The sequence below is a fragment of the Balaenoptera physalus genome (genome assembly GCF_965194825.1).
Source record: "Balaenoptera physalus genome assembly, chromosome: 4".
NCBI lineage: Eukaryota > Metazoa > Chordata > Mammalia > Artiodactyla > Balaenopteridae > Balaenoptera > Balaenoptera physalus.
This window is the reverse complement of record NC_138891.1, coordinates 76,824,250-76,845,767: the sequence shown is the minus strand read 5'-3', so window position 1 is coordinate 76,845,767 and position 21,518 is coordinate 76,824,250. Positions and strand designations below refer to the sequence as shown.

The 21,518-nt window shown below is 41.6% G+C and overlaps 1 long non-coding RNA gene across 1 annotated transcript; it reads right to left on the bottom strand.

The window, feature by feature from the left end:
• Positions 1 to 456: 456 nt before the first annotated feature.
• On the bottom strand, positions 457 to 11,988 carry LOC309659240. Its single transcript, XR_014262693.1, has 2 exons — positions 5,496 to 11,988; positions 457 to 5,460 (listed from the first exon to the last, which is right to left on the bottom strand). It is a non-coding gene; the product is annotated as an uncharacterized lncRNA (long non-coding RNA).
• Between the last annotated feature and the right edge of the window lie 9,530 nt (positions 11,989 to 21,518).

Sequence of the window (21,518 nt, the reverse complement as noted above, 5' to 3'; positions counted from 1 at the left end):
ATCCTCCCCCCCTCCAAGGCTTACAAACTACAGCGTTACGTGAAAAAGGCAGATTGCAAAATGTATATACCGTGTGATCTCAGTTGCATAGAAACATGCATGAAAATTGAGGAAGGCAATAGACAATTATGTCAACAGTGGTATTAGTCCATGGAAGCTCCAGTGTGGGTGAGGGACAGCTTTTTGGGAGGATGGTAGCTTTTCAGCACCACATAAACCCTCCTCCACAGGCAATTCCTATGCATAGGAAATTTCCTATGCAATTTCCAGGCAGTTTCCTATGAGTAAGATTCTGCTGTTTATACTCTTAGAAGAGGCGAAGGGGACAGTGAGCCTTCCATGCATAAACCCCACGCCTTTGGAGGCAGCTGTCCTCCCTCATCTCCTTTCTCCTGTGCCCACCCATGAAGCAGCAGTTTCTGCAGTCTCCTCTTGGTATTGGAGGCTGGCAGTGGGTTTTTCCTAGCTATCCTCTTGGGAACATGATTCTATTCTCTACATAAAAGCAAGGATACAATTAAAGCTACGCATCAGAGAGCAATCAAGGGAACTAACAACTCCACATTACTGTGAAGAGGGTGCCATTGAATTAGGGCAGTTTCTGCAGCACTCTTCCTACTGTTACCACAAGTGCAGAAGAGAAGCTTCTGGTGCCTCTGCAGACCCGCAGAAGCAGAGCCTTCCCAGCAGGCAGGAATCTGGCTCATCTCAGAGAGATGGGGATCTGCAGACAAAACATTTGGTTTTCTTCAGTGGCCCGGTCCAGTATCTACAGTGTTTGCTTTAGTTCTGACCTAAATCCTGCCTGTTAAGCTTTCATCCCATATCTGTTTTCCTTTATGAAGACAGAAACATTGGCTCATGCATCCCCATCTGATAACCCTCCAAAGCTCAATGCTGGGTTTCTTCTGACGTGTGTATGTCAAGCCCAGAAAATTAGAATAATGCCAGGTTAAGAAACTGAGTCTAAATGGTACATTCGATAATTTAATTCAACAAATATTTGTTTGAGCATCTACTATGTGCCAAGCAGGAGAGAAATAGACAAGGGGACACAGACTGAACCAGAAGTTATTAGCGTGTGCTACTTTAGATGCTGTGTTCAGAGACCCCAAATCCTCTCTCAGTTTTTAAAGTGAGCTTTGAAGGCACATAGCTTGGGTTGAATTCACTTACTCTTTCTGTGACCTAGGCCAAACTGCTCACCTACCTGAGTCTGTGTTTTTTTACCCCCAAATGAGAATAATTTCAGTACCTATTTCAGAGGTTGTAGAATAAATGAAATCATTTAAGCAAAGTACAGTTCCTAATAGTGGAAGTTGCTCTGTAAATGTTGCTCCTTCATTCAGGTTTTATAATGATTTGGGAACATCAGCAATATTGGGTGTAATATGAAATTGGTTTTTACTTTTAAAATGTGAATTTTAATGTGTATTGTTCACTTTGTCGATCAGCTATAATTCCAAATTGGCTTCCTACAAACTCAGTTATGACCTATTATTAATATGCCAACATTCATTCACCCAACCAGTATTTCTTAAGTATCTTCTATAGTGTAGTCAATGTATGCTAGGGGAGTAAAAAACACCTTTAATGTAAGCTGGTGCTAACATGATCAGGAAGTGAAATCTGCCAGGAAGAAAATCCTCTATAGAAGGAGTTTCCAGGACAGCGGAAGATGGGCTCAGAGAAGCACAGATGCAGCAGAGGCACTTCTCCAGTGCTGGCAGCAACACTCCTAACAAATGCCTGCCTACAGAAGAATCCTGGGAGCCTGGACTTGCCACTCATTCTTGAATTGCATTTATTCTGGGAACCAAGCAGAGTGCTGTGTCAATCTGCTAAGAAGGAGGCAGAGTTATAAATAGGATATGTGCTGAAATAGGAAATAAGATGAAAGATGGCATTTGGGGCTTTCACGGCTCCCCCCCTCCCTTAAGTAGAGGGAGGAAAGCCATCCATCTTGATGGGGGCAAGAAATTCAGGGGCCATCATTCCAAGAGAAGTGGAAGGGAGAGAGGAAATGGGAAGTAAGACAGTGGTGAAAAGTGGAGAGGTGGGAAGAAGTGAGTGAGACGTGAACAGAAGGGTGCGAAGGTAAGCTGCTCCCCGCACCACACCCTCCAGGCAGGTGAGATGAAATCAAAAGGAAAAACCTTGTGCTAGGACAAAGAGTGGAGACTTACCCAACTGGAGAGAAACTTGAAATAGCAGGATAGTAATCACACATGGCCAGAAACAGGGATTGGGTAGGAAAAGAATTAAAAAGCTTAAGCCATAAAAACGGAATTAGGTGGGAAGGCTGACACAGTCGTGAGATAAAAGACCAGACTTGGTCAGTAGCATTCCCAGGTAGCGCCATTTACCCTTTCGCCCAAAGCAGACCTTGACCCTCAGCCCTCAAGGTGAATATCTTCAAAGGCATTAGTGAATCAATAATGGGGTGTCCTCCCATCAGGGGTGGGCAGTGGTGTTCTAGCTGTGGTTGAAGGAGGCTGTAGTGGAAACAAGTCTTGGAGTTGGAGTTGGGTTCTCGACTCAGTGTTGCCATCAACTGGACATATGACCTCAAACAAGTCACCTGACCTCTGTGAGCTAGGTTTGGATATAGACTCTGCCATGAACTGCGGTTGATCTTGATCTACTTACTCCCCTCTGTAGACTTCCTTTTCTTTATCCATACAGTGGTGCATATTAGACTGTGTCTCAAAAGCTGCTGCCAGGGGTAAAATTCTATATTTTAATACTTGGATGAATGCTGAGGGTAGATCAGGGGGCCCCAGTAGTGTTAGCCCATACAAGAGAGTTTTTAGCAATTACCCACCCAGGATAAGGTGGGAAGGAGACCTAGAGAGAACATAAAATGGGGGCTCCTCAAGGAGGCCTTGGGGGAAACAACATAACAGCGCTCGGCCAAGGAGATGAGACGGACCTAGCTATCTTGCAGACAGAAGGTATGGAACTGCAGGTGTGGATCTGCTTCATTTCCCCAATGTGATCTCTTTCTGAGGCCAAAACAAAGATTTGGGGAAGTCGTAGGTCAGAGGACATCAAAGTGCATCAGCGCTGAGAAGTGTTCCCTGAAGTAGTATTGCCCAAGCTCAGGAATCAGGAGCAGCCATGTGGTATATACAGGAACACGCTGCATTCGTTCACCTTACACATTACATTATCAATTCACCTTGATGCAATCATGTGTCCTCTCATTGGTCCCTGAACTTTACTAAGGTTGTTTCATTGGCCAGAGGTCCCTATCAAGATGATCTCTAAGCTACCTGTAGAGATTCTGTTGCTTCCTGTTCATCTCTCCCCACCGCCCCGAAGGAGCTAGTATGCAAAAGCTCAACCGTGTTCAACAGATAACTTTGAATCTTAAATCAGTCTTTATTCCCTTGTCTAGGGAATCCTTAAATAGGTCAAACCTTATAAATTTCCGACAATATGTATGAATCCAGGTACTGGGTCACTGGGTCACTGTCTGGGGGGTGTCAGCCTTGGATATTGGAAGTCCTGGTCTAGGAGACAAGCGACTCACTATTACATCAAGGATTGTAAATAGTATGCTCCATATCTAAGGATAAATTTGAGTCTTGGTCAGAAACCTTGGTGGGAAACCAAGGCCATTACCAATATGGAAAATCATGATAAGCACAAAACCACATGTCCTTTGTTGGTCAGAAACCTTGGTGGGAAACCAAGGCCATTACCAATAGGCAGAGTGTCCCCTCTACTACAGGTGTTTTGTCAGTGACAAAGTGTGATGTTTTGGCAAACGGACTGACTACTATAAACTCTTAGATGGAGGCAAACCCTTCATAAGGATAGGTCGGTGGCAAGGTCAGACTAAGTACTGCTTAGGGTACGAGCTTTATTTGAGTTAGTTCTGTGCTCCTCCGCCTGGCGACCTGGGCAGGCAGCATCAGCACCACCTGGGAGGGAGCTTGTCAAAAAGCAGAGTTTCAGGCCCCATGCCACACCTACTGGATCAAAACTGCATTTGCCAAGATTCCCAGCTGTTTTGTATGCTCATTAGAGGTTAAGAAGCACTGGGTCCGTGCTTTGTGACCACCTAGAAGGGTGGGATAGTGAGGGAGGGGGGGAGACGCAAGAGGGAGGGGATATGGGGATATATGTATATGTATAGCTGATTCACTTTGTTATACAGCAGAAACTAACACACCACTGTAAAGCAGTTATACTCCAATAGAGATGTTAAAAAAAAAAAAAAAAAGAAGCACTGCGTTAGGGAGCTCCTTTAAAAAAGAATGTGAACGTCTCTTCTAGAAGGTGACCATAGGCCAGTCATTTACAATGTAATGAGAATGGTTTAAGCAGATTACTTTTCATTTATCCCTTAGCTAAAATAAGCCAGAATGGGAATTTTGTTTGAAAGGGAGGGAGAAATCATCAAACTCCCAATCCCTGACCCCTACTCTAATCTCAGCTCTTATCACAGGGATCTGGCATATAGTAGGACTCAACACACTTTTGTTTTGTTTTTGTTATTTAGCTGAATAACTGACTTAAAATAACAAAGGACACGTGGTTTTGTGCTTATCATGATTTTCCATATGCCCAGGTGTCGTAGGCAGAATAGTGGATCCCAAAATGTCAACATGGGGGGATTCCCTGGTGGCGCAGTGGTTGAGAATCTGCCTGCCAATGCAGGGGACACGGGTTCGAGCCCTGGTCTGGGAAGATCCCATATGCCACGGAGCAGCTGGGCCCGTGAGCCACAACTGCTGAGCCTGCGCGTCTGGAGCCTGTGCTCCACAACAAGAGAGGCCGCGATAGTGAGGGGCCCGCGCACCGCGATGAAGAGTGGCCCCCACTTGCCACAACTAGAGAAAGCCCTCGCACAGAAATGAAGACCCAACACAACCAAAAATAAATAAATTAATTAATTTAAAAAAAATGTCAACATGGAACTTGTGAATCCCTGAAACCTGTGAATATGTTAACTTACATGGTATTGGGGAATTAGACGATTTTAGGTTATGGAGATATTTCTGGATTATCCAGGTGGGCTCAATGTAATCACAAAGGTCCTGAAAAGTGGAAAAGGGAGGCAGAAGAGAAGGTCAGAGTCAGAGAAGGATATGTAAGAAAAATTAGACCTGCCTTTACTGGCTTTGAAGGTGGAGGAAGAGGGCCATGAGTCAAGGAATGTGGGTGATTCCTACATGCTGGAAAAGGCGAGGAAATGGATTTCCCTTAGAGCTTCCAGAAAGGAACGCAGCCCTGATGACATTTTGATTTTTGCCCAGTGAGACCTGTGTTGGACTTGTTACCTGCAGAACTGTACAACAATAATTTATGTTGTTTTAAGCCACTAAAATTGTGGAACTTTGTTATGGCAGCAATAGGAAACTAATACACCACACCAGGGAACAGTTAGTTCTTTCATTTTGAATGTGAAAGGCAAAGTTTATCTATCTATCTATCTATCTATCTATCTATCTATCTATCTATCTATCTACCATCTATCTATCTACCTATCTATCAATCATCTATCTATCAATCATCTACCTATCATCTATCCATCTATCTCTAATTTTTTTCTTTTTTGTATCCTTTGGGATTCAGGTGCACATGCTTGAGTTAATCCCATTCTCAGTTCATGGAATATCATCATCTATCCATGGAATGACCCTCTTTCTTTTTAAGAAAAAATATTTAATTTTAATGTTTTTTCCCTTCACCCACCATTCCCAGGCTTCCTGCCCTCCTCCCATAGGCATCCACTCTAATATATTTAATACAGTCCTTCCAATCCATCTGACAGGTATTTATTTAGATATATGAGCACCCCTACAAAAATACACAAGGCTGTTTCATGTGGGTGTGTAATACGTAAATGGAATTGGCTATAAATCTCATTCTGTTTTTATTTTTTTTCTCTCACCTCTGTTCTTGAGATCAATCCAGATTGCTGTATGAATGTCTAGTTCATTACTCTGCTGTATGCATATACCAAGTTTTACTTGCATGTGCCTTAGAGACGGACATCTAGTTGGCCCCCAACACTGAGGTAATGAACCTCCTTAGGCACATCTCCTGTGTTCCCCAGGAAGAATTTCTCTGGGGGTATACCTAGTAGTGGGCTTGGTAGATTTTAAGGTACTCAATTCTCCTTCAGAATGGCTGCACCAGCTATGGATGAGGGTTCGATTTCCCTACCTCCTTGCCAATGCTTAATAATAGCTGACTCAAAAAGCACATATATTTATGGGCAACAAGTAGCTGTGAAAGGAAGTATAGGTGATTTAGTGGAAATCATTCTGTGAATGCAGAATGGTTGGGAATAAATTAGAAAATAATTCTTGGAGGAAGAGAGTCTCACAAGAAGTGATGACTGTGGCTGGGAAGAGGAAAGCCTTCCAGGCAGGAAGGATGTGTGCAGGGCTCACAGGGGGCTCGGACTGATCACTGTTGAGTGGTCCTTATTGGCAGAGGTGATCTCTCCTCCTCTGACTATAGTTATCTGGCACTCAGTCCAGCCTGTTTCCAACCTCCCATCACCCCTCCCATCCAAAGAAAGAGATCTTCTCTGAATTTCCCTGGGGATATGAGGGGCTCTCAGCTTCCAACTCCCCCTCTTCCTTAACTCTCTCTGCCACTTTGAAAATTTATACAATTTGATGCATTTTGACAGATGCATACCCTTGGGAAACCACCATCACAATCAATCCACAGGAGATTTCCATCATCCCCCAAAAGTTTCCTTAGACATGTTTGCAGCCCATCTTTCCCTCTGCCCCTAGCCCCATGGAACCACTGATCTCCTTTCTGTCACTATAGGGAAGTTTGCATTTTCCAGAATTCTGCATGACTAGAATTTTACAGTATATACTCTTTTGTATCTGGCTTTTTTCATCCAGCATAATTTTTCAAAATGCATTTATTAAATGTCTATTTTGTGCCAATGGCTAAGTATACATTAGCTTATTTTTAAAAATTATTTATTTATTTATTTATTTGGTTGCGCCGGGTCTTAGTTGTGGCAGGCGGTCTCCTTAGTTGCGGCTCGCCAGCTCCTTAGTTGTGGCATGTGAACTCTTAGTTGCTGCATGCATGTGGGATCTAGTTTCCTGACCAGGGATCGAACCCAGGCCCCCTGCATCAGGAGCTTGGAGTCTTAACCACCGTGTCACCAGGGAAGTCCCTCATCCAGCATAATTATTTTGAGATTCATCCATCCTATTGACATATCAATAATTTATACTTTTTTATTGCCGAGCAGTATTCCATTGTATGAGTACATGACATTTTATCTGTTTCCTTGTTGAGAGACATTTAAGTTGCATTCTGTTTGGGGCTGTTACGATTAAAGCTGCTATGAATATTCATGTACAAACTTTCATGTTTACTTTAATTCTCTTGGATAAATAGGAGTTCAATGACTGGATTAAACGACAGGTGTATGCTTAACATTTTAAAAAATTGCCACATTCTTTTTCAAAGTGGTTGTACCATTTTACATTCCCAACAGTATTATAGGAGAATTACAGTTTGTCCACATCGTTGTCAGCAGTTGATATGGTCAGTCTTTTAAATTTTTTGCTATTCTAATGGGTGTGAAATGATATACAATTATGATTTTAATTAGCACACAGCTAATAATGTGGAGCATTTTTCATGTGCTTATTGGCCATTCACATATCTTCTTTCACGAAGTGTTGCTTCACATTTTTTGCCCATTTAAAAACTGCATTTTTTGGTATTTTTATTATTGAGTTGTAAGAGTTCTTTATATGTTCTGGATATAAATCCTTTGCCAGATATGTATATTGAAAATATTTTCTCCCATTTTGTGGCATAACTTTTTCATTTTTTAAACAATGTATTTCAAAGAGCAACATTTTAAAATTTTGATTAGGTCCAATTTATTAACTTTTTTGTTTTATCTTTTGTGTACACTAAGAAATCTTTTCGTACCCCAAGGTTGCAAAGATTTTCTCTTATGTTTTCTTTTAGAATGGTTTAAGATTTTATAGCATTTGTGCATAATCTTAACTTCCTCCTCTATTCTCTGATATCCCTGGGTCGTGGGTCTTTCCTGGAAAGGTCAGTAGCATCTCTTTTTTTCTGTAATGGGAATAAATCTTAAGACCTAGCTGGAGTCCTTTGATTATATCATCAGCCATATGGGTTTGTGGCCACACAAACATGTAGAAGAAAATTTAGAAATTTCACTGAGTGGTTGTCTCCTACTTAGGACTGTAATGTAGACTATGACTAGTTGTCCCATCTGGACCCTAAATGAATTTCATATCCCTCTGAGAAAAGTGGGCAGGAGTGCCAAGAACTGGTTTGGCTAAAGGAAGAAGGAAGGTGTTTTTGCTCAGGCCTCTGGAAAGACAAGGGAGATCAGAAGAAAGCAAGGTGTCTATCCTGAATATTTATGATGAACCAAGTTCTTGAGACTCAAGCAGAAACTGAAAAACATGATTTCACAACTGATGCTGTGAGGCAGAGGAATACAAACAGAGGTGCTATCTTGGCACCCAGGGGAAAAGTGCCCTACAGAGGTGGTCTTCTCCACCTGACATAGACCCAGCATGGCTTTAACCAGGGAAGACTCTGGGAAGTGTAGGGCATCTTTGGCACCATGGGAGTTTGCAGATCTGGGAGCTCCGAGAGCCACCAGCCTTGGCACAGATGTTAGTGTGGTCACAGAAAAAAAGAAGTGGGGACAGAGATGAAAAACAAGAGAGAGGTTCTTGAGTGCATGAGAGACTCCCCTGGGGAACTCTCCAAAATTCAGGAGTAGTAGGTTATTGCCAATAACAAGACTGGAAAGGCGAGCTGGGTAAGCTTTAGGGAAGTTACAATGGAAACGACTGGCCCAAGTGAGTGCTACGGATTACTTATGGCCATTAGGAAGGAGGTTGGGGAAGGTCAGGCATGGTGTGTTTTCTGCCTGTTGCAGCCATGAAAAAGTCAAGGGCTAAAAAGGCCAAGAGTTATCTGAACTGCCCTCCCTAGGAAGGTCATGCATTCAGGATTTGACTCATTGATGATTAACCTAAGTGTTGATCTGTAGATGTTGGTTTCTCTAAGAGGGCTAAGAAGGTTTGATGATAATTAAAAAAATATTCTGGTAAAAAGTGTCATCTCACAAATTATTTGGAAGCTGCAAAGGCAAAAATATACTTTGTAATCCAAATATATGAAAGTTACCACTTTAACCAGACAATCAAACTTAGCATCACTACTAGTGGAACAACCTGAAATTGTATACCTCCTGCTGGGATACACTATGAAGTACACAGCATCATCTGTAACATATTCTCACCCAAGGTGAATCTAATCAAACTTTCAGGCCAGCACTGTCCAACAGAAATATAATGTGAACCACAGGTAATTTTAAATTTTCTAGTAGCCACCAATGGGCAACAAAAGAAAAAATAAATTGGACTACAGCCAAATTAAAAACTTGTATGCATCAAAGGATACAATTAGCAGAGTGAAAAGGAAACCATGGGATTGGAGAAAATATTTGCAAATCATATATCTGATAAGGGATTGATATCCAGAATATATGAAGAACTTCCACTCAACAACAACAAAGATAACAACTAGATTAAAAAATGGGCAAAAGACTTGAAAAAATATTTCTCCAAAGAAAACATACAGCTGGTCTATAAGCACATGAAAATATGCTTAACATCATTGACCATTAGGGAAATGAATATCAAAACCACAATGAGATCACACCAATTAGAATGGCTATTATTTAAAAGAATGGAAAATAACAAGTGTTGGTGAGGATGTGGAGAAATTGGAACCATTGCTGATGGGAATGTAAAATGGTGCAGCCTCTGTAGAAAACAGTATAGTAATTCCACAAAAAATTAAACATAGAATTACCATATGATCCAGAAATCTCACTTCTGGGTATATACCCAAAAGAATTGAAAACAGGGACTTGAACACATATTTGTGCACCCAATATTCATAGCAGCATTACTTAATATAGTCAAAAGGTGGAAGCAACTCAAGTGGACATCAATGGATGAATGGATAAACGAAATGTGGTATATATGTTAAATGGAATATTATTCAGCCTTAAAAAGGAAGGAAATTCTTACATATGCTACAGCATGGATGAACCTTGAAGACATTATGCTAAGTGAAATAAGCCAGACACAAAAGGACAAATATTGTATGATTCCACTTATCTGCGTTACCTAGAGTAGTCAAATTGCATAGAGACAGAGAACAGAATGGTGGTTGCCAGGAGCTAGTGGAAGGAGGAATGAGTTGTTGCCTAATGGAAGAGTTTCAGTTTAGGAAGATGAAAAAGTTCTGGCGATGGATGCACAACAATGTGAAGGTACTTAATGCCACTGAATTGTATACTTAAAAATGGTTAAAATGGTAACTGTGATGTTATGACTTATTTCCAAATGGTTCAAAACAAGAAAAAATAACAACACCCCCAAACATACACATGGAAACATACCATACATATAGATAAAGCAAATGTGGCAAAACATTAACAGTTGGTGAATTAGGAGGCCAGGACACCTTAGGAAATGCCCAAATCCTTTTCCCAAACAAGGGACATAGTCTTCTCTCTCTTCTCCATAAAGTTCCTAAGGATAATATATGCACGGGGAGCAATGACGAAGGAGCTTGCATTTGAAAGCTCTGTTAGGTGGCCTAGAGGACAAGGCAGAGGCCAGAGGCTTACCTGTACTGCTCCTTCTCCTAAGCACAAACCCAAGTTTGGGGACCTTCATGGGCCAAGACGCCAAAAAGATGAATGCACTGCAGCAGGCATGGGAGCAGAAAACTGTGAGCCAGATGCCCCTTCAGCAATGCAAAGGGAATAGGAAGAAAGGAGGGTGGCAGAGAGGGGCCCACCATCTTTTCTAAGCCACTCCCACTCAGTGTGCTAAGATCTCTCCATCACACTGGCATGACCTCTTCTTGAGGTACAGAGGTGAGGGGCATGGGGAGAAGTAAAGATGGCTTGAGTTCCTTCTCTTCCCAGGGATAAAGGGTAGATGGATGGAGGTTCTTAGTCAATATCTGAAAGCCACCCTTCCACTCTTGTAAGTATCTCTAGCATCATGAATGGTGTATAGGCCATTGTCTTTAGAGGAGCTGTGAAAAGAAGTTCCAGCTTGGAGAGGTCAGAATCAGGCAAAGAGTACTGTTGCTGCCTCCCTTGAAAGCTGTATCCAGGAATGAAGATGTCAACCAGGAGAGGAGGCACTTTGAGTTAAAATGCTTAGGAACTTGGAGAGAAAATTATAAGCACCGATGACTACTTTTATTAAGGGCCAAAGAATCATTTGATGTAATGTTAGTAAAAGAAGCACAACTTATGTGGAGGAATCTCTACCCTGGCCCTTCCTAAAATGCTGCCTTTCCTTCTCTTTAACTGATTTTCCATAACCTGACAAAATAGAGGTTCAAACCATAGGTATAATCAGGTTTTATAATTTGGAACACTGTGGAGACAAAGTAACTGAGTTCCCTTCGGTATAAATTACTGACATGGCTCCAAATTTAGCCACATCTGTAAATGTTATATAATAGGAATGAACTCAAGGAAAGAGGAAGGGTAGCAGGTAAGATTTGGGGAAAAAGGAACAGAAAGTAATAATCCCTTGAAACAGAACAGGGAACCTCTGACTTTCAACTTAACTGGATGTTGAATGATGGTCTTAAGTTGAACAACCATAAATTAAGTCAATTACAATTTTGCTTGCAGCTTCTCCTGAACTCTGGTCTTTTGCCAACTTCTTGAAACACTCAAACATCCTTGGCTTACAGTGAAAACTTCTTCCTTTGCTGCCGCACTGTAACTTTTCTTATATGTTTAGAAAAAAGAGATGCCTTCAGCTGAAATAGTTGCTGGTTTCAGAGGCCCATTGACTTGCCTCACCTGATCAGTCATTAGCCCATCCTATGTTCCTATTACCGCTATCACAATGACCTAGCATCAGGTGTGGGAGTGAGGCAGTCATATAAACAGATTTTTTTTTTTTTTTTTATAAACAGATATTTTAAGTACAGTTTCTGCCCCCCTGGATTCCCATGCACAGCTCTGGTGGAACGTAGCTTCTCCTCACCTTCAGCTGTTGAGAATCACTGCTTGTAATGAGCAATATTAGTGATGTGGAGCCAGAAAAAAGTCCAATAGCCACTGTCTCAGGGGAAAGAGGAGAGGTGGTCGCCTGTGTCCTCGGCTCAGTTATCTTCTTGGCCTGGGACTATAGACTCAAGGTCACGTTCTGCCCACGCTGCACCTCAAAAATACCTGGAACAGCTGCTCAGGAAGTAAGGGTACATTTAACTTTCTTCAAACTTGGTTTTCCCATCTGAAAATATGAAGCAAGTATGAGACACGGTGAGGCAGACCCATATCTCTCAGGTTTTATCATTTTCAGTGGGCTCCAGACATCTTCCAACTGCACGTATCTACAAGTTGGTGCTTGAAGACTTTATCTGGAACCCTGGAAGGTTACTATGCCCAAGATACATGGCGGCTCAGAAGTTCTGGAAATTTAACTGCCCTGCACCCCCCCCATCCAACCAAAGCATCCTTCAACCAACAAGTGATAGGAGATGATATGTGAATATCCCAGCAACCTCATTCCGTGGGTGGGGTAATTCTGAAGTGTGTGTTTTACACTGTTTCCCTGTAGGCTTAAGCTATAGCTGTGTACTTAAGCTACAGTTGGCTTAATAATTCACTTTTTATTGGCTGTCTTCCCTTTCCTGACTCACTTCCTCACTCTCTTGCTGGTATTTCCTTGGATTAACTCCCAAACAAACTACTTGCTCTCAAATCCTTGTTTCAAGGTAGGCTTCTGAAGGACAGCAAATGAAGACGATTCTCTAGTGTTAAGTTAGCATCATTAAACACACACTGCAGAAGAGCCGCTAAATGAGACAGGCACCCCCTCCTCTTCTTGTTCCTCTGTTTTTGGCTGAGGCAGTGGGGACTGAACCCAGAGATCTGTGGGGTGTGCTGTATATACTCTCCCCTGTGAAGAGCCTGGTATTGTAACAACATGTTCGCAGGCGTTGGGGGTCTCCTCATTGCGATGTGAGTGTCTGATGAAGGAACACAGGTAACAGTGGAATGAATGAGAGTGGATCCGATTCTGTGCTGACGGTGAGTGAGAGGAACTGTGGATATTGAGAATGGCACCCCCTACACTGTGTTCCCTGGTGTTCTGGGAGATGCTTAATAAATGGAAACCCCAAAATAAAGTTCCTATGGTCAAATGTTTGGGAATTGCTGGATCAAGCAGAGACTATTTTATGGTAGGACTTCTCAGGGCCTTTAAGACAAAGTACATTGTGATTCCCTGAGGGAGGTATCACATATATGGTGTTTTCCAAATCTCTCTGGCCACAGACTTTTGGAGGAACCATCTGTCAATACCCCACTGAAGACAGTTTGGGAAGTGATGGTAGAGAGACATGTATTTTCCCTCTCTCAGGTCTTTCAATGATGAGTGTTTTGAAATGAGTTCTGGTCTCCATCCGAGTGACTGAAATGTCTTTTCCCTTTTCTCTTGCCTGTGAAGCTGGCATTGGAAAGGGGCTGTTCCTCCTTATTATATTTAAGGTACTATAATCATTATAAGACCCAGGAATTGCTTGGCCTTTGCAGTCTCCAGACTGCTTTCCCACACATTAATCCTCATAACAACCCCAAACGTGGGTCATATACATCCTTATTTAATAGGTGAGGAAACTAAAGTTCAGAGGTTTCTCCAGGATCACTTGGTAGTACATCATTGCAAGAAGACTGCGACTTGAAGCAAGCAACACAAGTGAGGGACTCTCATTTTCTCTACATTGTCTGAATTTTGAGTCAAGATTCAACTAATATAGCAGACTTTTCTAAGACTTTGGGGTTTGAAAAGCTCATGGGACCAGGCCAAGAAAGAGAAAGAGGAAAACACATCAATTCTCAGAGCATGATATATGGGATTATTCCAGGTGGTCTGTGGGCTGGTTCCATTGCAGCCCAGAAGGTATTGGGTAGGCTGTGAGATGTTATGGAAAAACACGAACAAACTTCTTGGCCAGTCCAATAGACGGCATCCTGGTTAAGATAAGGGCTTTCAAAACAAACTCTGGGTTTGAACGTTTGCTCTATCATTTACCAGCTGTGTGACTTGGGGTGAGTTACTTAAACAATCTGAACCTCATTTCCTCATCTGTGAAACAGAGAAAATAACATTTCTCATGGGGCTACTGTGAGGATGAAATTAACTAATGTGCTTAAAGCTCTTCACCTGGGAGGTACCTGGCATGTAGCAGGAATGATAAAGAAAGTTAACTATTATTAGTAGCATAGTATCCATAACTTTTATATTTTGGCATGAATTAATATTTTAACCAAAACTAGACATCATTTATGTTGTTCCCTTACTGGAAACAGTGCTGTTTTCTAATAACTTCTGGCAGTAGGTTTTGTTTTTTTTTAAATTATTGTTGTTTGGTTTTGGTTTTATTTTGTGTAAAAATAGGACTAAATGTGCTAGGTCTTTGCAATCTTTTTCTCTCCAACTAAATAGCCTGTCAACACTCCCTAACACTCCACCTCACCCCCTGAAAAAAGGAAAAAGAACAAATTGAGAACGCATGGAACCACAGCTCGGAAACCTGAGCATTTCCCATTTCAGCTTTCCTTGGAATAATTTGATGAAAAGCCTGTGGTGTGGTTTTAAATGGCATTGGGATGCCCATCTTCTTTCCCTACCCCTGAGCTCCTGAACATGATTTATATTTCCCTTATTTTAAGCTAGTGCAGATTTATGAGACTTTAAACACCATAGTTGAAGTTATTGGAGGTTTAAAGGGATTAAGCAGGTCCAGCAGCACCTGGAGCTGTATAGGTGGTCAAAAAGATTTATCAGCATTTCCTTGTTAAAACCCACTTTTCAAGGATTCTCATAGCCTGGGTCTGAATCTATTTATTTGGGCAGAGGAGTGAATTTTTAGGATTTCTCTTAGAGTGAAAAGAAAGTCCATCCCTCTATTCCTTCCTGCTTTGTTTTTCGGGCTGGGCCTCTGCCCTTCACTTCTTCATCTTTCACGTCTAGCTTGCTCTGTCTTTTCTGGGGTTTCCCTTCTCTCTGGTCCTGTCTTCTCTTAAGTGCTTGAACTCTTGGGATCCCTGTATGTTCATGTATTCACAAGCTCAGCTCTGACCCATGAACCTAACAGCAGCTGGAGGGAGCTGACATTCCAGGGCAGGGCTGTGGTGGGTGATAGATGGCTGTGGGGTGGGAATGCCTCATGCCATGGGGGTGACAGATCCCTGTGTTTACACCAGAGGGTGCAATGACTCCATGGCTGAGAGAGGCTGGCTGGAGGCTGGAGTTTCCAAATAAAATGCCCATTCAAGGCAAAGAAGGCAAAATTCCCAGGCAGTTGGGTTTTGGAGAAGCCGTATTGAGCGACACTGAAAATAAGTTCAGGGCACAAAGTGGTCACACACTCTTGATCATATTCTACCAATGCTGGGAAGAGCCAGCACTCTTCTCATAGCCAGTAATTATTTTCATCAGCCTCTGCTTCTTACCTCTCAGGTTTCCTCCAAGTCCTAGCTCTGCCCGCCCTGTCAAATCAGTGTGGGTGCTGGAAACATGAACTCATTTTAATATCAGCCTGAACCAGACATCACTGGGAAGGAAATCAGAGAAGCTATTTCAAAGTCAAGTAAAAATAACTTTCGTTGAGTACATACTCTCTGATTCCACTTACATGAAACCCTAGAAAAGACAAATCTAATCTATAGTGATAGAAAGAAGATTGGTGGTTGCCTGAGGCCAAAGTAGGGGAAGACTGACAGAGATGGGGCACAAGAGCACTTTTGTGATGCTGGAAATGTGCTTTGCCTCAAGTACGGTGACGGTAGCACAGGTGTAGAACATTGTAAAAGCTCATTAAAATGTGGAATTAAAATGGGTGTAAATTATACCTTGATTTTGAAAAATGTATCTGCTGTGTATCCACACTCCTTGTCCCCTCTCTTAGCACAGACAATGCAAAGCTGAGACTAAATCTTTGGAATGCTCTCTGTGCCTTTATGTTCCCTGAGTACAACCTGACTGACAGGGGCAGGGGGGAGCAGGCAGCCAAGAATATGTGGTAGGGGAAGCCAGATTAAACGATTACCAGGGAGAGACAGCAAAAGAGTGAATGACCATGCAGATAATAAAGAACTGTTGACTTTGTAACGTGAGCTGTGCATTGTATGAAAGTGTAAAGGGGTTGGTGAGTTGGAGCAGATGCTCATTAGAAATCAAACCAACCACACCGAATGGTCTTGGCATCTAGATAACAGAAGGTCTTCACCAACTCGATCTTTTCCGCATCTGTAATTAAATTTGGGATATTGCTTAAGTCAGGCACAGTGCCCTATTCATTCTGATATCCAAATATCCATTTTAAAGTTGGCCAGGCTTACCCAGGGAATGATGTAACTAGATCAAGGATGGAGTGAAGATTTAGGACACTGGATTTTTGTCCCTGCTGTGTGACCTTCTAAAACAATCACTTTATTTATTTGTTCACTTATTCATTTATTCAATAAAATTATTGAGTACCTGCTACAAATCAGGCCATTGGCAAGACCCTGGGGATACATGGCTCTAGGTTTTTCTTGCCTCATTTGTAAAAGCTATTCTGGGGTCCCTGCAACATCCTACCACTGTACCGACGGAAGGCGTGGGTAGTGGTGTGGTCAGGCTCGGAGACCCACAATGCTGTGCCTCAGTGATAAAGCTGCCCAGGAGGAACAACAAAGAGAGAACTCCCTAACTTCTCTGGTCTGTATCTTTCCAAAGGGTAATTCTAGGCCACTTAAAGCATCTTTGCCATAAAAATTTCCATGGAAATAAAATTAAGCATTTTAGTTTTGTTTGTTGAAAAAAATATTCTTAAAACCCTCTAAGGTGGTTTTTAAATTAATTCCTTATTGCTTCAAAGCACAAACTCACATATAGTTATAAATTAAGTTAACATTTGATCTAGTGCAGGGCAATAGACCAACACTTTTGTCCAGCCGCTCTCCCTGATTTGGAGTGTTGCCTGTCCCACCCGCCCTCTCCCCAAGAAAAATTGAGAAATAAACAGACCCAAAATTGCTTCTCTTTTCAAAGATCTTCTCACACTTATCTTTAAGTGTACAAGATCTGTTCCCTTTCAGAGCATCAAACCACCTCTCAGAAAGGTCTGAGAGAGTGGGATTCAAATTATGCTCTGTCCCTTTATAATATGTGACCCAGGGAAAGTTCCCTAATCTTTCTGTGCCTCAGTTTCTTCATCTGGAAGTGGGAATAACAATATCTATTTTGTTATTGTGCAGTTTAAATAAGATAATGGATATAAAAAATACCTAGCATGGTGTCTAGCCAATTGCAGAAAACTAATTGGTGGCTACTAAAGCCTAACAGAAATGAAGTCTGGAGATAGAAGAGAAAAAGTCCACCACAGAGTAAGAAGTAATCCATTGATTCTGGGAATGGAGGAACCAAGACCTTAAGCCTCTGTTGCGTTGATAGCTACTGTGGGGCATAGGACCTTCAGATTATTAAACTCAGAAGAGCATATTACAGTTGTCCCTTGGTATTTATGGGAGATTGGTTCCAGGACCCTCACAGACACCAAAATGTGGGGATGCTCAAGTCCTTTATATAAAATGGCATAGTATTTACATTTAACCTATGCACATCATCCTTTATACTTTAAACCATCTCTAGATTATTTCTAATACAGTGTAAATACGATATAAATAGTTGTAAAAACAATGTAAATGTGATGTAAGTTGTTGCCAGCATGTGGCAAACTCAAGTTGCTTTTTGGAATTTTTTTCTATTTTTGATCTGCCGTTGGTTGAATTCACGGATGCAGAACCCGCCGATAAAGAGGGTCTGCTGTATAAAGAGATATTTCCTTGCAATGTGGCTGAAGCTTTTTAAAAAAGCCATTTACTTACTTTACTTAGAATGTTGATTCACCCCTTATTATAGGGGTGACCCTTCCTGTTGTTTATGAGATACTACACTATGCCTCCTTTTGTGCCATGTAGGCTCTTTTTTTTTCAACTTCTTTAAATTTTTTTTTTAATAGACTTTGTCCTTGAATTTCCTGTAGATACAGGGGGCTGACTGTATCTACCTGGGAGAAGGGTTGACATTCTGAGAGGGAAAATAAGTCATCATATATGCCCTTGACCCAAGAGTGAGAGAGTTTTTCTCTTTAATCCAGTATCCAGCTATAGGAGGAATGCGTATGGATCAATGATGGAGAAAAAGCCATATCCCCACTAAGCTGCAATGGCTACATCAGCAGATGCTGATGTACCGACGGAAGCAGATGCTGATGTACTGACGGTAACAGTCAGATTACCTCCATACTCCCCCAGGGAAGGTTGACATCTCCTGGCCCTTTCCAAAGAAGGCACTGTTCCACCCAACAGGTCAAAATCTGTGTCACAAAGAGGGCTGAGAACCTGAAGATAGAGTCTGCCTGCTGATCCAAGAACAACAGATGACTGGCCCAGGCTGTGATTAAAGTTGGTTGGAATTCACAGCCGGCAGAACAATGACCACATTCATGAACTGAACTTCTGCTTACTCTCCTATTCCAAATCCTTCATCTTTCCTCCACATGGACAGCCAGCTGTGCTGAGAGATTTGTGGTGTTAGCACCTGGAAGTGTTGGATGGACTTGATTCCTGTGTAATAAAATCTAACTTGAATGACTTGAAAATATAGTTAAAGGCTGCAAACCTATTTGTAATTACTAGGATCCCCCCAATAAAAGCCCACTAGATTGTAGAGCTCCATATGGGCAGCGACCACATTTGTCTTTTTTACTGCTTTATATCCATTATCGAGAACAGAGCTTCTTGGGTAACCAACCATCTTGGTTTGCCTGGGACTCTCTGGTTTTAGCACTAAACGTCTTGCATCTCAAAAACCCCTCAGTCACAGGCAAAATGGGATGATTGGTCACTTTAGGCTTGGCACATAGTAGGTGCTCAAAAAAAATTTGTCAAACAAAGGAAATGAATAAGCAGTAGAAGTGTAAAAGTTGGATTAACTGCTGTAGATAGGGGTCTACCTTCAGCAGATACTGTTTTGAGGTTGAGTTTGGTGAAACCAGCATACTATTTTGATAGTATACAGGCCCAGTCTTGGGCTTTAAATACCATCTCATTTCTGTCCCTTCTTTGACTTTAGTTTATACATCTGGTCCATTAGTCAGCAATAGGCTGTACAGTTTCAAAACAGTCAAAATGTGGTCAAGACATGACCAGGATTTCTAAAGTCTATTTTCCATTTGGTAACTTTTCCCCCTATATACATAGAGACCAGGTGTTTTAATATGATCCATAATATATACTTGGGAAGGGAGGAGCATGTCTCCTATCAAAGTAATTCAACAATCCTTCATTGAGTGACTGCTCTGGGCAAGGTGCTGGGTGCTGCCAGGCATTCAAAATGAGTGTAGAAGATCCTTGCCCTTAGTAGCTCTCAATCTGGGAGTGGCGTGGTATGTGTGACTAAACATTCGTAATTATTTATGACATGAAGCATGCTTGATATATGCATGCTACTTTAATGATCTTAATTGTGCCCTATGTGACCACGGGAGAGAAGGAGATTAATCTTGAGACGTTATGGAATGCCTTCTTAAGGAGGTGGGATTTAAGGTGGGTTTTGAAGGAAGCGTAGGTCTTCAAAAACTGGCTATGAAATGGGGAGAGTGACTTTCCAGGTAGAAGGAAGGGTATTAGTTACGTTAGGCTACTCATTACCTAAACCTGCCTATAGAGCCTTAACTAAATGACAGCATGTTATTCTCACTTAATGAGAAGTCCAAGGCTGATGCAGCAGCTCCAAGTTGTCCTCAGGGTCTCAGGCTTCTTCTCTCCTTAGGCTTCCCATCCTTAGCCTGTGGCTTTGCTGTGTCATGCTCCCAAGATGGCTGTTCTATCTCAAGCCTCCTGTTTGTGGACCAGGCAGGAAAAAGAAGAAAGAAAGGAAGGAAGGAAAGGAGAATGGAGAAAGGAGAGAGGCATGTGGGAGGGAAAGGGAGGGCCTGTATAAGGAGGGCAAACACTTTCCCCAACTCCCTAGCAGACTTTCTCTGAGTCATGTCTCATGACAAGAAATAGGTTACATGGCCACCCCTAGCTGCAAAGGAGTTGGGGGAAGGTGAACATTTTAGCTGGACACACTGCCCTCCTGGATAACATTGCAGTTGCCTTAGTAAGGAGAATGGATTTTGGGTAGGTAACCAGCAGTGTTTTTGCCTTTGAACAGGAGCCTAGAAATGGGGACAGCGCAAGGATTGCTGGATAATTGAGAGGATGAAGAGTAGAACCTTGTGCCTGGAGTCATGAATGTGTGTGTGTGTGTGTGTGAGTGTGCAGGACAAGATAGAGTGGGATGGCTTCATGGAGTTTGGGGAGGAGTAATCTGAAGAAGATAAGACTGGAAAAATATGAGCCAAAATGCAGGAGACATGTGGCTTTCACCTCGCTCTTTAATTTCTTTGCAGCATCTCCAGAACAGCCTAGATGACTCTGTTTCACATTTCATGGGGTAGAATTCACCCTTTACTCCCAGCCTTTTTCCTCCTCAGTCTCATGTTATCAAGCACCTTGGATAGAGATATAAAAAATACACTTTCAAACATGTACTCTCATGTTAATATCAGAAGAAGATAATAGAAACATTTAAACTATTCTCTTTCCCTAATTTCCCCTGTTATCCATATTTCAGTTTTATATTATTATTATTCATGTATTGATCAATTGCTTTAATTCCCAAATCGTATTAATCTTATCACCATGAAACAACTGTGATTTTAGTAATGTACGAAATGTGATTTTAGCATTGCTAAAATACTAATCAGGAAAAATGTATATACAGAAACATAATGCTCCTCAGAAATATACATATATATTTATGTATATAAGGTTCTGATTAGTATTTAGCACATGCGGCTAAAATTATATTTCACACACACATATGTATATATATACACATATATATTTTCCATCTATAGCTATCTTTCTGAGAGTCAGATTTGTTCTTCAGCTTTGAGATTTCTCTTGTATCTTGGTGCCGTCTTGCTTTGGTCACTCTCTAAGCTACAGCTCTGAATAATTTTCCTATTGCTTGGCTCTCGCCTTGGTTTCTTTCAGGATAATGGTTTCTGAAGATACCTTTAAGCATAAAGAATAGTTGACGAACCAGGGAGAGCTTACTAGCGTTAGAGGAAGTTATGACATTATTACTTTAAAAAAGCCAGCAAACCTTTTTTTGTAAAGGCCAGATAGTAAATATTTTTGACTTTGCAGGCCACAGGTCTCTGTCACAACTACTCAGCTCCACTGTTGTAGCACAAAAGCAGCCATAGACAGTAAGTAAAAGAATGGCATGACGGACATATATACACTATCAAATGTAAAATAGATAGCTAGTGGGAAGCAGCCACATAGCACAGGGAGATCAGCT